Consider the following 13,651-nt stretch of genomic DNA (forward strand, 5'->3'; position numbering starts at 1 on the left):
AGCCTAGCGAGGGTCTCGGTTCTGGCAGCCTTGATGCCTAGGTAGCATAAGAGGGATTCCCGCCAGTTACCCGCTCATGACAGGCTGTAGACGTTCAAGTCACGCCCCGGGGGTAGAAAAGAAGGTCCCCTTCTCCCCGTGCAGTCAGAGTGGCGCTGGCTACCACCCTCAAGCGTCAGATATACTTCTAGTAAATATAAATAGCCCAGAAAGTGAAGGAGAACACAGTCGCCCAGATAGCCGAATTGGTAAGGCATTCGACATGAAATCGAAAGGCGTAGGTTCGGTCCCCACTCTGGGCGCGTGTTTTTCTTTCTTTCTTTCTTCTGTATATTAAAAAATTGTTTACTTCATTAACCGTAGTGAAAAAGAAAAGAGCCCAACCACACCCCTATGCCCCCTTTGGCGTTGTAGACTGCTGACCTATCTTTCTGTATTTCCTCAACGAGCCCCTCATTTCCTTACTATATTATTCTGCGAAAGCCTAGCGAGGGTCTCGGTTCTGGCAGCCTTGATGCCTAGGTAGCATAAGAGGGATTCCCGCCAGTTACCCGCTCATGACAGGCTGTAGACGTTCAAGTCACGCCCCGGGGGTAGAAAAGAAGGTCCCCTTCTCTCCGTGCAGTCAGAGTGGCGCTGGCTACCACCCTCAAGCGTCAGATATACTTCTAGTAAATATAAATAGCCCAGAAAGTGAAGGAGAACACAGTCGCCCAGATAGCCGAATTGGTAAGGCATTCGACATGAAATCGAAAGGCGTGGGTTCGGTCCCCACTCTGGGCGCGTGTTTTTCTTTCTTTCTTTCTTCTGTATATTAAAAAATTGTTTACTTCATTAACCGTAGTGAAAAAGAAAAGAGCCTAACCACACCCCTATGCCCCCTTTGGCGTTGTAGACTGCTGACCTATCTTTCTGTATTTCCTCAACGAGCCCCTCATTTCCTTACTATATTATTCTGCGAAAGCCTAGCGAGGGTCTCGGTTCTGGCAGCCTTGATGCCTAGGTAGCATAAGAGGGATTCCCGCCAGTTACCCGCTCATGACAGGCTGTAGACGTTCACGTCACGCCCCGGGGGTAGAAAAGAAGGTCCCCTTCTCCCCGTGCAGTCAGAGTGGCGCTGGCTACCACCCTCAAGCGTCAGATATACTTCTAGTAAATATAAATAGCCCAGAAAGTGAAGGAGAACACAGTCGCCCAGATAGCCGAATTGGTAAAGCATTCGACATGAAATCGAAAGGCGTGGGTTCGGTCCCCACTCTGGGCGCGTGTTTTTCTTTCTTTCTTTCTTCTGTATATTAAAAAATTGTTTACTTCATTAACCGTAGTGAAAAAGAAAAGAGCCTAACCACACCCCTATGCCCCCTTTGGCGTTGTAGACTGCTGACCTATCTTTCTGTATTTCCTCAACGAGCCCCTCATTTCCTTACTATATTATTCTGCGAAAGCCTAGCGAGGGTCTCGGTTCTGGCAGCCTTGATGCCTAGGTAGCATAAGAGGGATTCCCGCCAGTTACCCGCTCATGACAGGCTGTAGACGTTCAAGTCACGCCCCGGGGGTAGAAAAGAAGGTCCCCTTTTCCCCGTGCAGTCAGAGTGGCGCTGGCTACCACCCTCAAGCGTCAGATATACTTCTAGTAAATATAAATAGCCCAGAAAGTGAAGGAGAACATAGTCGCCCAGATAGCCGAATTGGTAAGGCATTCGACATGAAATCGAAAGGCGTGGGTTCGGTCCCCACTCTGGGCGCGTGTTTTTCTTTCTTTCTTTCTTCTGTATATTAAAAAATTGTTTACTTCATTAACCGTAGTGAAAAAGAAAAGAGCCTAACCACACCCCTATGCCCCCTTTGGCGTTGTAGACTTCTGACCTATCTTTCTGTATTTCCTCAACGAGCCCCTCATTTCCTTACTATATTATTCTGCGAAAGCCTAGCGAGGGTCTCGGTTCTGGCAGCCTTGATGCCTAGGTAGCATAAGAGGGATTCCCGCCACTTACCCGCTCATGACAGGCTGTAGACGTTCAAGTCACGCCCCGGGGGTAGAAAAGAAGGTCCCCTTCTCCCCGTGCAGTCAGAGTGGCGCTGGCTACCACCCTCAAGCGTCAGATATACTTCTAGTAAATATAAATAGCCCAGAAAGTGAAGGAGGACACAGTCGCCCAGATAGCCGAATTGGTAAGGCATTCGACATGAAATCGAAAGGCGTGGGTTCGGTCCCCACTCTGGGCGCGTGTTTTTCTTTCTTTCTTTCTTCTGTATATATATTAAAAAATTGTTTACTTCATTAACCGTAGTGAAAAAGAAAAGAGCCTAACCACACCCCTATGCCCCCTTTGGCGTTGTAGACTGCTGACCTATCTTTCTGTATTTCCTCAACGAGCCCCTCATTTCCTTACTATATTATTCTGCGAAAGCCTAGCGAGGGTCTCGGTTCTGGCAGCCTTGATGCCTAGGTAGCATAAGAGGGATTCCCGCCAGTTACCCGCTCATGACAGGCTGTAGACGTTCAAGTCACGCCCCGGGTCTAGAAAAGAAGGTCCCCTTCTCTCCGTGCAGTCAGAGTGGCGCTGGCTACCACCCTCAAGCGTCAGATATACTTCTAGTAAATATAAAAAGCCCAGAAAGTGAAGGAGAACACAGTCGCCCAGATAGCCGAATTGGTAAGGCATTCGACATGAAATCGAAAGGCGTGGGTTCGGTCCCCACTCTGGGCGCGTGTTTTTCTTTCTTTCTTTCTTCTGTATATTAAAAAATTGTTTACTTCATTAACCGTAGTGAAAAAGAAAAGAGCCTAACCACACCCCTATGCCCCCTTTGGCGTTGTAGACTGCTGACCTATCTTTCTGTATTTCCTCAACGAGCCCCTCATTTCCTTACTATATTATTCTGCGAAAGCCTAGCGAGGATCTCGGTTCTGGCAGCCTTGATGCCTAGGTAGCATAAGAGGGATTCCCGCCAGTTACCCGCTCATGACAGGCTGTAGACGTTCAAGTCACGCCCCGGGGGTAGAAAAGAAGGTCCCCTTCTCTCCGTGCAGTCAGAGTGGCGCTGGCTACCACCCTCAAGCGTCAGATATACTTCTAGTAAATATAAATAGCCCAGAAAGTGAAGGAGAACACAGTCGCCCAGATAGCCGAATTGGTAAGGCATTCGACATGAAATCGAAAGGCGTAGGTTCGGTCCCCACTCTGGGCGCGTGTTTTTCTTTCTTTCTTTCTTCTGTATATTAAAAAATTGTTTACTTCATTAACCGTAGTGAAAAAGAAAAGAGCCCAACCACACCCCTATGCCCCCTTTGGCGTTGTAGACTGCTGACCTATCTTTCTGTATTTCCTCAACGAGCCCCTCATTTCCTTACTATATTATTCTGCGAAAGCCTAGCGAGGGTCTCGGTTCTGGCAGCCTTGATGCCTAGGTAGCATAAGAGGGATTCCCGCCAGTTACCCGCTCATGACAGGCTGTAGACGTTCAAGTCACGCCCCGGGGGTAGAAAAGAAGGTCCCCTTCTCTCCGTGCAGTCAGAGTGGCGCTGGCTACCACCCTCAAGCGTCAGATATACTTCTAGTAAATATAAATAGCCCAGAAAGTGAAGGAGAACACAGTCGCCCAGATAGCCGAATTGGTAAGGCATTCGACATGAAATCGAAAGGCGTGGGTTCGGTCCCCACTCTGGGCGCGTGTTTTTCTTTCTTTCTTTCTTCTGTATATTAAAAAATTGTTTACTTCATTAACCGTAGTGAAAAAGAAAAGAGCCTAACCACACCCCTATGCCCCCTTTGGCGTTGTAGACTGCTGACCTATCTTTCTGTATTTCCTCAACGAGCCCCTCATTTCCTTACTATATTATTCTGCGAAAGCCTAGCGAGGGTCTCGGTTCTGGCAGCCTTGATGCCTAGGTAGCATAAGAGGGATTCCCGCCAGTTACCCGCTCATGACAGGCTGTAGACGTTCAAGTCACGCCCCGGGGGTAGAAAAGAAGGTCCCCTTCTCCCCGTGCAGTCAGAGTGGCGCTGGCTACCACCCTCAAGCGTCAGATATACTTCTAGTAAATATAAATAGCCCAGAAAGTGAAGGAGAACACAGTCGCCCAGATAGCCGAATTGGTAAAGCATTCGACATGAAATCGAAAGGCGTGGGTTCGGTCCCCACTCTGGGCGCGTGTTTTTCTTTCTTTCTTTCTTCTGTATATTAAAAAATTGTTTACTTCATTAACCGTACTGAAAAAGAAAAGAGCCTAACCACACCCCTATGCCCCCTTTGGCGTTGTAGACTGCTGACCTATCTTTCTGTATTTCCTCAACGAGCCCCCCATTTCCTTACTATATTATTCTGCGAAAGCCTAGCGAGGGTCTCGGTTCTGGCAGCCTTGATGCCTAGGTAGCATAAGAGGGATTCCCGCCAGTTACCCGCTCATGACAGGCTGTAGACGTTCAAGTCACGCCCCGGGGGTAGAAAAGAAGGTCCCCTTTTCCCCGTGCAGTCAGAGTGGCGCTGGCTACCACCCTCAAGCGTCAGATATACTTCTAGTAAATATAAATAGCCCAGAAAGTGAAGGAGAACACAGTCGCCCAGATAGCCGAATTGGTAAGGCATTCGACATGAAATCGAAAGGCGTGGGTTCGGTCCCCACTCTGGGCGCGTGTTTTTCTTCCTTTCTTTCTTCTGTATATTAAAAAATTGTTTACTTCATTAACCGTAGTGAAAAAGAAAAGAGCCTAACCACACCCCTATGCCCCCTTTGGCGTTGTAGACTTCTGACCTATCTTTCTGTATTTCCTCAACGAGCCCCTCATTTCCTTACTATATTATTCTGCGAAAGCCTAGCGAGGGTCTCGGTTCTGGCAGCCTTGATGCCTAGGTAGCATAAGAGGGATTCCCGCCACTTACCCGCTCAAGACAGGCTGTAGACGTTCAAGTCACGCCCCGGGGGTAGAAAAGAAGGTCCCCTTCTCCCCGTGCAGTCAGAGTGGCGCTGGCTACCACCCTCAAGCGTCAGATATACTTCTAGTAAATATAAATAGCCCAGAAAGTGAAGGAGAACACAGTCGCCCAGATAGCCGAATTGGTAAGGCATTCGACATGAAATCGAAAGGCGTGGGTTCGGTCCCCACTCTGGGCGCGTGTTTTTCTTTCTTTCTTTCTTCTGTATATTAAAAAATTGTTTACTTCATTAACCGTAGTGAAAAAGAAAAGAGCCTAACCACACCCCTATGCCTCTCTGGCGTTGTAGACTGCTGACCTATCTTTCTTTATTTCCTCAACGAGCCCCTCATTTCCTTACTATATATATATATATATATATATAAATATATATATATATATATATATATATATATATATATATATATATATATATATATATATACATATATGTTTGTAGGCAACAATATATCGGCCAAACTGAAACGCCCTTCCGAATACGGTTCAATAATCACCACTCTCATGCAAAAAGCTGCCCTTATTTGCCCCTGTCAAGACATGTGAACAGTCCCGGGCATGCATTTGAACATCTTAAAGCAACGATTTTAGAATCCGCCTTCAAAACGCACCACGACCGCGAGGTTCGGGAATCTTATCTCATTTATAAGTTTGGGTCAGCCACGCTTGGAATTATTGAAAGTTACGGAAAACTAACGTGCTTATCCCTCGATTAAATTTAGCGGCTTCATAACTTTTATAACTATGTTCATTATTCCTACCCTCGAGTTTGCCATCAGAATTAGCAGAAACTCTCCTAATACAGCAGCTTTATTAGCCTAATGCGGCTCAACAATGGCATTTGTCCTGGGGAGGGAGGCCTCGTTCCCACCATCACTTAAGAATGTTTAACTCTTTGTGATCTATTCATGTTTACCCTTTTGTGACCCTACCTATTTCCTGTTCAATTGCTAGCTTCTGTGAAATGCTCTTTTGTGCCCCCTATCTATTCTCTTGACCCGCGGGGGGCACACCCATCTTCGCTTCCCCCCGAACCAGTCTCAGCAGTCACTGAATACCTCAGTGTATACTCTTCCCTTTCTTTTCAAACCGCGGTTGTCCAGTTTCCCCCATTGTCTGAACTTGCAGCCCGCGCGGCATACGTTAACCCTTCATGGTGCAACCTTGAACACTGCATTGTTAACACGACCCCTTTTTCTCTCTCTCGCTCCCCCCCCCCTTTTTATTTTTCTTGTTTGTTTGTTGATGTTGTAACATAGGCGTAGCCTAACTGTATGCACACTCCTCTTTTCCGAAACATTTTCCGGTCTTTCTCACAGTTTTATGCGAACCTATATAAGAAAGGTGTTCAAAATGTTTGCGACAGCAAAATCATGTAACTTTACTCTGATGAAGGCAAGTCCCGTTGCCGCTACGTAAGTAAACATTGTTTGTTATTGTTCTTGCCGTGTATCCGACTCTTTACTTATACTATTTCTGCGCGCTTTGTGAGTTTATCTTTCTCTAGATTTATTTATATATATATACATATATATATATATATATATATATATATATATATATATATATGTATATATATATAAATATATATATATATATATATATATATATATATATATATATATATATATATATATATATATATATATATATATATATATATATATATATATATATATATATATATATGCATGCTGCTTTGCTTTACACTGCTTCTTTGGGGCTGTACTTCAATTGCTCGCATTTTGCCTTTATACACAAATATCTGTGAGGGAAGGGGAAAGAACACGGACGAAAAGGCAGCACGGAAACGTGATAACAAGAAGCACACAAGCAAACACACAATCAAAATCAAGATGGAGTCCTGCGTACTTCGTAAATGATGTACAAATAGTCAGCCGGAAAAGAAAAGGGGAAAAAAGGGGCTGAAGGGGACGGACATAAGATGGCGCGCGGGCATATATCGTCTACTCGGTCAAACTGAAAGGTGTCATGCATGCACGGCCCGCCCAGTCGAGGCATGGTTCCCGCGGCATATTACGAATTTACTGTACCATTTTGAGTTTCGGTTTACTTCGGGTTAAGGCTACAGCTGCTCTCGTCTTGACGCCACTTCGACGAAACCAAGGGGTGTAGCAAAGCTTTGCTGTGGGGCCAGCGAGCTGCGGGACACCTAACTATAATATTTCGTTACGTTTGGGGCGGTATTCTCTGGCTGTTTGTCGCTCGCTGGTGCGGCGGTCATATTTCAGGCAACTGTGCTTCGGTGGGCCCGCTGAGGGCGCTCACAGCTTTTCAAGGTCACTGATGGGATGGGTGATGGTTTCCGAACGGGCGGAGGTGGGGCAGTTGTATTGCGTATGTTTTTATTGGCGTAGTTCCTAAAAAAGAGTTTCCCGTTTTTTCTTTCTTGCTTTCTTTTTTAAGTTGTGTGCCCGATCCCGGTTCCACATTCACCCCCTCCAACGCCCGCAAGGCCCCCATAGGTCCGCCTAAAGCGCAGCTTTTTGCCGCAAGAATGAGAGCCGGCCCGGATACTCATTGATTCCATGGGGAATTCTGGAATGTATGTATAAAGGTGGACTCCCTCCGCTCGCGTTCGAGGGAAGAGCGGAGCCAGACTGCAGGAGGGTAATTCTGATATGCTCTACAGAACGGTCCGGCAGCAGCTTATGTTCGGTGAATGGTAGATCCGGCTGTGAGGTTACGTGGGATTTGTGGTTGCTGAATCTGTGCCGCAATGCCTTCTCGGTGTGACCAATATAGTCCTTGCGACACGTTTCACTGTGCACTCTGTATACGACGTTATTAGAATCACAGTCGAGGTTTTCCTTTATTCGGAAGTAATATTTAGAAACGTTAAATTTTGCCGTGTCGGTTGGGGTGATGTGGGAAAACAATTTCCAGCGCGTTTTCCCGCATGGGCAGCAGGCTGGATGTTCTTTCGTGACTCCAATTTTACTATTAACAAGCGTATCTTTTGAGTTCGTGTCTTTACGATACTTTACAAGGGGTGCTCGAGGAAGATATAGACAGGTTCTCACTTTGTCTGATCATGTTGAAATGCCTGCTCACTGTGTTGTTTACTTGCGGCATGTTCGCAACGTATGTTATTACTAGGTTAGTCTTGGGTGTATCCCGTTTTTGGAATTTAGCTTTTGACGATGCTGACTGGCGGTCTGTTTGGCGGGCCCAATTAATGTTGACATCAATTATACATTCTGGATAATTTTGATTCAGAAGGATGTTCCTTAGATTTTTCAAGTTTCTGTCATTTTCCTGTACATCAGAACAGTTTCGGTGGTATTCCAACTTTGGAATGTCGTGGGTGGTTGCTGTCAAAATCCAGGTACTGCTGGCGATCCGTGGGTTTTTTGTAGGCGGTGGTGGCGATGGAGTTGTATGTTCTTGAAGGGTTAGATGCAAAAAATTTATGAAATCTTCCGATATGTCGTGGGTAAATCTGAATGATTGATGGACACAGTTACATTATGCAATAAAGTCGCGAAAGCTCGTTTTTCCGTTCTTCCATACTATGAATATGTCATCTAGAAAGCGCCTGTAAAAGAGTGGTTTATTTTGTTACTTCTCAATGAAAGGAGTTTCCAATGATACCATAAAAATACTGGTGTAATTAGAAGCCATCTTTGTTCCCAAAGCCGTGCCACTGATCTGAAGAAAGTGCTTTTTGTTGAATTCGAAGTGAATATAAATAATTATAACAGTTACAAGCGTTGCGCGAGTTTCACGCTCTACGTCTATTGATGGGTTGTTTAGTCCAATAAATGCTGCCATGGTCGCGGCGCTGCCTTCCGTGCGGAGAATGATTGTGGACAATGACCACACGTCCATCGTCACCAGAAAACACCCTGTAGGAAATGGCTGCGTCTTTGCAGAAAATAGCTGGTATCTTTGTGGTAAGAAGGGAACGTAGGGGGATGTCCTTTATTATATATAATAAAGCTTGAAACTTTTTCTGTCACTGTCCCATTACTCGATACAGTGGGTCTGTCTGGGTGGTTGCTCTTATTAATTTTGGGAAGCATGTAATATCGACCAGAGACAGGATGTTTCGGTGACCTAATTTTCATCCACGCGGCAGTTGTATAACCTTCCGTGAGAAGAGATTTGAGAGTGGTGTGAATTTCACTTTCATAGAAATTTGTGGGGTCATTTGGTAGGTCGTTATAGAATTGTCTGTCACTTTGTTGTCGCATTCCCTCTTTCGAGTATTTAAACCTGTAAAGTGTGACGACGTCTCCCCGTTGTCCGCTGGTCTGATAATTATGCTGGTGTCCGCTTGAAGGGAACCTAAAGCTTCTCGCGCTTCTACTGACAGATTGTTGCGCACGGGTTAGTGCTGTGAGTACGCCCGAACAACATTCTTTTGCACAGCCGCTATACACATTACTAAGTGCCAGTCTCGTCGGCCTTTTGGTGTCCAGGATTTGTTTGACCCACCAGGAAATTGTGTTTTTGTTTTGGGGAAGTTATGGAAGTATTTCCAGACACGGAGATTACGTGCGAATGTATCTAGATCTTGAGAAAGATGAAACTCATTGAAATTTCTCGAGGCTTGGCAAATCGTGAAACCTTTCCAGAGAAGTGTTTTTTGAGCCGAGGATAACGTTTTGCTTTACATAGTTACCACGTTCCCTTGTTTTCTCTTTACGGGCGAGATATAGCATCGAGATCTGAAGTGACGCCTACGGGATAGGTTTGTTGCAATGGGTTGACTAAAACCTGAGATGAGATTTTATCGCGTTGCAATTTCTTGACCTTTTGTTATGATATTCATTTTCTCTTTGTCGTCTCAGAGTTTTTACGTTCATTGAGTTCTAACAAGGATAAATTCGAACGTGACCTCTCTTGTCTTTCGGCATCTACAATCTCCGTGGCCAGTCAACGGCTGTGCTGTGAAACAATCTCCGTGAGCCCCACTGACGCACTGAGCAACACTTCCTCCCACTTCGTCTTTTCCACCTGATTAAGTACGCACATCGATGGTTTAGAGGCTAGAAGAAGTCTTTCTGGTTAACGTAACGTACATTTCGAAGTGAGCAGCATGCAAATCAAAGCCAACACGCTTGTCGATAAATTTCCTAATTGACAAAAAAGAGGAGGAGCATGCATGATCAGGGCAAGCCGTACCTGTCTCCACTACAAGTTAATTGGGCGTTCCCACGGAGGGAGTGCTGTCGGCAAATCGGTGCTCTCAGACTGACTATTTAAGTGGTCCCATTTTTTGAGTCTTTTTCCTTGTGGCGAATGGTCCAGATGATATTGGAAGCGTAGTTTTGTCTCTTTGATGAGGTTAGCGAGAGGCGGAAGGGGAACTGCATCGTGTAGAGTGTCTACCCTTGTGAAGGCGGGGAGGCCACTGATCGCACGGAGAAGGTGCCGATTCATTTGGTGGAGGGCGTTTACATGTGAATGCCGTAATTCGTAAACCGGGAAGCCGTACGTGAAGCACCAATGCGCCACAGCACGGGTGAGCATGGTGCAAGCTGTTTTGTGCGCCCCACCATACTTGTTTGATATCCGGGTAACTGGGTGTAAGGTGGAACGCCAGGTTTTCCTAAGTGAGGCTATCCACTGTTTTGGGCTATTACAGCTGCTGACGGGAACACCCAGCAGTCGAATGGTACCATTGTGGGATTCGAGCACCGTATCTCCCACTTGAAGGGAGATAATTAGTTCCTTATTTGTGCCACGTTTACCATCCACGCTGAGCAGTTCTGTCTTGGTTGGGGATAGATGTAGCCGGAACTGGGACAGCGTATGTTCCAAACTTAGGACTGCTGCCTGCAACTCTGTTTGCATAGTTTCTTTGGAGTTGTAATCCTGGGCTTCTGTCCATACCACAATATCGTCCGCATGAAGCGCGAATCGGGCGGCAGTGGCCTGCTCGAGAGTTCGGGCCACACGGTTCATTGCGAGATTAAAAAGAGAGGAGCCAAAATGGACCACTGTGGGACTCCTCTATCGAGGTAGAACGTTGTGGGCTGATGTCCTTGAGGGTTAAGACGGATCGGCCTATGCTGTAGAAAGCTGCGTACCCAGGCCTGGGCCTTTTGGCTGGGGAAGGCGAGGGAAAGCTCTTGAAGGATACCTGACTTGCTGACATTGTCAAATGCCTTGTGCATGACTAAGGTGAGGACGTAGTCCGGCAATGCCTTGCGCGAGGTTCGATTAATAACTCTCCGGAGTAGCCATAGGTAATCGTGGGTAGCAAGATGGGGGCGGAAACCAGTGAGAGCGGGGTGAAACCAATTTGTACTTTCCAAGTGGTGGACGAGTCGATTGTTAATCATACGCTCGATAAGTTTGCATATTACGGGGGTTAGAGCTATGGGCCGAAGATTCTGGAGATTCCGAGGATCTTTACCGGGCATGGGTATCGGATAAATGATCGTTACCCTCAGGGCGTCAGGTATCTCGCCGGAGTCCCAAGAGTGGTTGGCCAAATGTAGCAGCGCATCGAGGCCGTGCGGCGGAAGGTTTCGGAGGTCCTGCAATTTTACTTGGTCATGGCCAGGAGTAGATTTGGGGTTGCCTTGAGAGATGGCTACTTGCAGTTCCCCTAAAGAGAAGGGAGAATCGAGCCCCGGCACCGGTTGGTCAATGCTTTTAATTGGTAAAGGTGGGAGGGTTGAAGGGTCTGTAACGGCATGTGGAAATGACGTGTGAATGATGGTATCTTCCACTTGCGAGTAGTCCAATTGAAGGCACATCTCATCCAAGATCGGGACGCGCACCTTCGCACGGCCGCTCATGGTAAGGAAAACTCCCCAAAGACGGGACGGGCCCGAGTCATGCCCGAGATCTTGACAAAAATCTTGCCATTTCTCTCTCTGTACCGTGACCTGATATTCGCGAATAATGCGGTAGTGACGTTTTAGCTGCATTAAGTGATTATGGCGTTTTCCTTGCGTGCGGTATCGATTGATTAGCCGTTCTGCCTTGCGGAGAAGTCCGAACATGTGTTAATCAGGGCAATCCACATCTGCCGTACTGGTTACTTCTTCGCTTGAGAGCAAACGTGCTTGCGTTAAGGACGAGATGAATTCATAAAGGGTAGGTTGAGAGGAGATGTTGAATTGGGAGCGATACGAGGACCAGTTTATCTCACGGTAAGTATGTCTATTGCGGAATTTCTTGCTATTGATTTGAAGCATGATGGCATAATTGTCACTACCCCAGGTGCTGTCTAACGTGCGCCAGGTCTTCACCGCCCCAGGGGTAGCTAGGGTGAGGTCCGGTGTTGTATCGCTTTGAGCGTAGTAAAGGCCAATGCGTTTTGCGACGCCATATTCGTTTCTTAGTTGAAGGGGGCTGTACTCCAGTGTTTTTCGAGAAGCCGGCCTCGACGGTTTGTGGACGAGTAGCCCGAAAGGGTATTGCGAGCGATGAAGTCTCCCCCGATAATAATAGGACCGGTGAATCGTAGCGAAAAAAGATAGGGTATCCAGTCATAAAGTGATGGGGGGACGGCACCGGATCTTGGCTTGTAGTAGACAGACACAAGCTGCACCGATTTGCCTCCTGGCGCCGTAACGAGGACCATAATCACTTCTCTGTCATCATTGCATGCTTGGTCCCAACGATGCTGGACAGCGTGGCAGGATTTGTGGACTAGTACCACTGCTAACCCTGGAGTCGAGCCGTGGGAGGAGCGGGTTTGGCTTGAAATGAAGGGATCTGAAAAGGTGGTGTAATCTAACATTTTACAAGGGCCACGTGTTTCCTGAAGCAGTAACGCCATTGGACGGAGCGTTTTCACTTGGGACTTTAGGAGCGGACCGGTTTGTGAAAAACTACGGCAATTCCACTGTAGTATGCTTCTGTTCGGCGGTAGAGTTGGGGGCAACACTGGACGGCTAATGTTTTTTTCTTGAGTTTCGTTTCATTGGAAGGGATCGTTGAGGTCTGGGGAGTTTCAAGTGCTTCCCCCACTTTTCCCATGAACTGACGGAGTTCATCCCTGATAGAAGTGACTTGATCTTGAAGAGCAACTATTTCGCGTGACGCCTTTTGCCATTCCTTGTTTGCTTCAAATTTAGGACGGGCATCTCTTTGAGTAAGCATCTGCTCCGTTATGAATGACGGTGTCGCTTGTTCGTTGGTATAGCGCGGAGGCGCAGCGCTACGTCCGGTAGGTTAGATATCTCTGCCGCGGAGGGGTACTGCGGCCCTGGATTTCCTACATAGATAATGGGTTTCTGACATTTCTTCCGTGGCGCTTCCTCACCGCCGACGGGCTGCACGCGAGCTTCGAGGGCGTCGCAGTCCCAGCGCAACACTTTAAGGAACGCCTGTGCTGTCATCCCCCGCGTTGGGCCTCCCCTCCTCGACTCACAGAAGAATCTGACAACCATGGCCAAGCGTCTCCCCCGGGCGGCCTGTCACCCTGCCCTCCGTGCCCGACGTGTCCCAAACTTCCGCCCCGTCCCACGCCTTCATTAGCCCCTCCCGTTCCAGAACAGCGCTACATGACGCGCCTGCCCACGCAGGCGGCATCACATCCACGCCATGAAACTCAGAATTGACCTGTAGTAGATACTGGTACGGCTCGCCCTGATCATGCATGGTCCCCCTCTTTTGGGGCAATTAGGAAATTAATCTACAAGGGTGTTTGCTTTGATTTGCATGCTGCTCACTTGGAAACATACGTTAACCAGACCACAGCACCAAAAGGTCTTCGTCTAGCCTGCCC

The 13,651-nt window shown here is 47.2% G+C and overlaps 1 long non-coding RNA gene and 11 other non-coding genes across 12 annotated transcripts in view; 11 read left to right on the forward strand and 1 right to left on the reverse strand.

The window, feature by feature from the left end:
• Positions 1-13,651, reverse strand: part of LOC144141941 (uncharacterized) — a 138,314-nt gene that overhangs the window by 9,798 nt on the left and 114,865 nt on the right. The window lies entirely within an intron of this gene.
• On the forward strand, positions 231-302 carry Trnas-uga (transfer RNA serine (anticodon UGA)). The gene has a single exon. It is a non-coding gene; the product is annotated as a tRNA-Ser (tRNA).
• Positions 712-783, forward strand: Trnas-uga (transfer RNA serine (anticodon UGA)). Its single transcript has one exon. It is a non-coding gene; the product is annotated as a tRNA-Ser (tRNA).
• On the forward strand, positions 1,193-1,264 carry Trnas-uga (transfer RNA serine (anticodon UGA)). Its single transcript has one exon. It is a non-coding gene; the product is annotated as a tRNA-Ser (tRNA).
• Trnas-uga (transfer RNA serine (anticodon UGA)) lies at positions 1,674-1,745 on the forward strand. Its single transcript has one exon. It is a non-coding gene; the product is annotated as a tRNA-Ser (tRNA).
• On the forward strand, positions 2,155-2,226 carry Trnas-uga (transfer RNA serine (anticodon UGA)). The gene has a single exon. It is a non-coding gene; the product is annotated as a tRNA-Ser (tRNA).
• Trnas-uga (transfer RNA serine (anticodon UGA)) lies at positions 2,640-2,711 on the forward strand. Its single transcript has one exon. It is a non-coding gene; the product is annotated as a tRNA-Ser (tRNA).
• Trnas-uga (transfer RNA serine (anticodon UGA)) lies at positions 3,121-3,192 on the forward strand. The gene has a single exon. It is a non-coding gene; the product is annotated as a tRNA-Ser (tRNA).
• Trnas-uga (transfer RNA serine (anticodon UGA)) lies at positions 3,602-3,673 on the forward strand. Its single transcript has one exon. It is a non-coding gene; the product is annotated as a tRNA-Ser (tRNA).
• On the forward strand, positions 4,083-4,154 carry Trnas-uga (transfer RNA serine (anticodon UGA)). Its single transcript has one exon. It is a non-coding gene; the product is annotated as a tRNA-Ser (tRNA).
• On the forward strand, positions 4,564-4,635 carry Trnas-uga (transfer RNA serine (anticodon UGA)). The gene has a single exon. It is a non-coding gene; the product is annotated as a tRNA-Ser (tRNA).
• Trnas-uga (transfer RNA serine (anticodon UGA)) lies at positions 5,045-5,116 on the forward strand. Its single transcript has one exon. It is a non-coding gene; the product is annotated as a tRNA-Ser (tRNA).

This window comes from Haemaphysalis longicornis, unplaced genomic scaffold (assembly GCF_048455015.1).
Source record: "Haemaphysalis longicornis isolate Haplotype H1 unplaced genomic scaffold, Haemaphysalis longicornis Haplotype H1 scaffold_6, whole genome shotgun sequence".
NCBI lineage: Eukaryota > Metazoa > Arthropoda > Arachnida > Ixodida > Ixodidae > Haemaphysalis > Haemaphysalis longicornis.